Genomic DNA, 2,723 nt, shown 5'->3' on the forward strand with positions numbered 1-2,723 from the left:
TTTGGAAATGAATTGTTTCTCCTTTTTAATCAAGAGCTTTTCTACATCTATTGAGGTGATTTTCTGAATCTTGTTCTTAATTCCAACTATGGGTGTGCTAGTCAGCTTCTCCCCACCCACTCTGCTGCCTGTGGAGCGACCTTTACATGTTTCCTGGGCTTATGGTCTGGGCATCTATTCCCAGCAGCCCATTTTTACACCTGCTCCTTCAAATTCTCAATCCCTTTCAGCTGGTCCTGCGAGGCACCAGACTCAAGGAGGAAAGGACCAGAGCTTGCCTGCACATCTCTGACTTGAGTTGCCCTGGGGAGAATTCTCTCCATGCCTTTTGCTCTAGCTCAGCCAGGCAAAGCCTAGGTGCTGTGGCAGGTGCCTTTCAGGTCCATGTGTGCCTACCTGCTCAGATCTCCCAGCTCCTGGCTCCTGCAGTGGCAGCATCAGCTTGGCTGTGTCAAGGTGGCTCCTGCCTTGCTCTCTGGGGACAGCATGAATCACAGATCTTTCTTCATGTACAGTGTGCAGTGCAAAGAAGCCTCTTTTCAGCCAAAAAAACGTTGCCTCTCTGATCTCAGGATTTTCACATTGAATCTTTCTATTTTGTTTCTGTTCATTTCCTTCTTTAGGTGATCTAGCAGTGCCACTAATCCTGCTGCTGCTACTGCTGCTTCTGCCACCATCAGCTTGGATCTAATGTACTTTCTTTTTTGTCTTTGTTTAATGTAGCCAAGTTTCTGATTCTCTAAGACTCCCTGAGTGTCCACTATTGAGTTTTCGTGAAACCCCTCTTTTGCACACCTGAGAGGAAGGACTATTCGCACTGCTTGCATTACAGGTTGTGGAGCTGCAAGAAATAAAGGTTCTCTCTATCTTAAATTTACTTCTGTCTTGTATCATTTCTTTTGCTTGAGTTTTTGACTTTATATTCCTCTATATTTTTTTCCATTCACTATTAAGTTTGGGTGACTTCCTTTAGTTCCCCTCTCACTGAGAAGCAGTCTTCTTGCCTTCTAAGTCTGGCACTGAAGAACTGTCGTGGGTGCATCCTTCCTCCATTTGCCAACTTCTCTTTTCCTGACAGCAAATTTGCACAATTTCTCAACATGCCAAGGAACGTTTTGGGCCAAAGTATATCTTATCTTGATGAATACCTCATGTTAACTTGAAAACAAATTTTATTCTCTCACTGTCGTATGAAGTATTTGTACAAATGCCAAATAGATCTATGTGATTGATAATGGTTTTGGTAAATTCCTAGGGTTGCCAAAACTAAGTACCAGCTTTCTTGGGTTGAAGTAATGTAAGTGTACTATCTTAGAGCTCTATTTCCTAGGAATCCCACATTGACCTGTTAGCAGAAACATGTTACTTCTGAAAACTTAAAAGGAAGGATTTTTCCTGCCCATTCTTAACTGTTACTGGTTTGGTGGCCATCCTTGATCTGCTTGGTTTTCAACTGCAGCACTTTCCTCTCTGCTTGCATCATCACATGGCATTAGTCTCTCATGAATGTGCCCCATCTTCATGAGAATAGATGCCCTATTTGGAGAATGGGTCCACCCTGTTCAAAGAGGATACTTTTAATTGCTAAGATCACAATGACTCTCATTTAAAACCCAGTAAAATTTGGAGGTATGGTTTAAGTTCTAAGTTAACCATGTTTAGAATTTAAACATGTATTTGTGTGGAAGTAATTTGACCCATAACAGAAATGATTGATTCAAAAGTATACTTTTTCTTTACTTCCTGATGGATCTGTCAAGTGTTATAAAGGAATGCTGAAACCTTCTAGTGTAACAGTAGAATATTTAATTTCTTATTGTAGTTCCTTCCATTTTTTTGTCTATTTTGAATTTTTGTTTCCTGATCTGCTCCTTCTCTTGCCATTCAGAAACAATCATGTTCCAGCACTAATTGAGCCTGTGTGTATTAAACAACCGTCTCCATACACTCTAGACCCATGTCCACAGTTAGGAAGCCCCTGGAGTGTTTCTTCAGCAAACCAATATACTGACAGTTACTCTATATTTCCCTAGATTGCTATCAAGTCATAATAGAGGTGGTACCCATTGTGGCAGAAGACCAAAAAAATTACATTGTTAAGGTAATGTGACCCTTCTTTCTCTTAGATATAAGTGTTGTTTTCTTCCTTTTAATTCAAATTCCTTCATGAAAATATGACAGTGTTCATTATAGGTGACTCATAGGTGATGGAATTACTACTGCACATCTATTCCCTGTGAGAATGATTCAAGATGACATTCACATATGAGAACAACCATTGTCAAATAATTGTAGTGAGCATTTTCTTCAGTGGCACTTTTCCTTGAGAGAAAAAGAATTTTATGCATGTCATCAAATTGTACCTGAGAAATCCCTCATGCAAAGCTCATGTATTTTCACAAGTGCCTTCTCTGCCTTACTTTGTGATCTTTGCCCCAACTGCTGTTTCCCATCTAGTTATCTAATGTCACCACAGCCAACAGTAGACTTGTGCAAATGATCTCCTGCTCACGCTGTCTACCTTTCTGTAACTACAGGTAGCCTCTGCAACAAATGAGCAAAGTAAGTATTCTCAACTCCCTAACATGCTGAGCAAAACCTCTGTACTTAGATAGGTCACACATTCCTTCCGGTTTCTATATAAAAAGTTATCCTGGATTTAGATTTTGTTTGGAAATGAGGATAGGCATATGGTGACAAAGTGATAATCCAGTGAAGAATTG

Source organism: Callospermophilus lateralis, unplaced genomic scaffold (assembly GCF_048772815.1).
Source record: "Callospermophilus lateralis isolate mCalLat2 unplaced genomic scaffold, mCalLat2.hap1 Scaffold_1255, whole genome shotgun sequence".
NCBI classification, from domain to species: Eukaryota; Metazoa; Chordata; class Mammalia; order Rodentia; family Sciuridae; genus Callospermophilus; species Callospermophilus lateralis.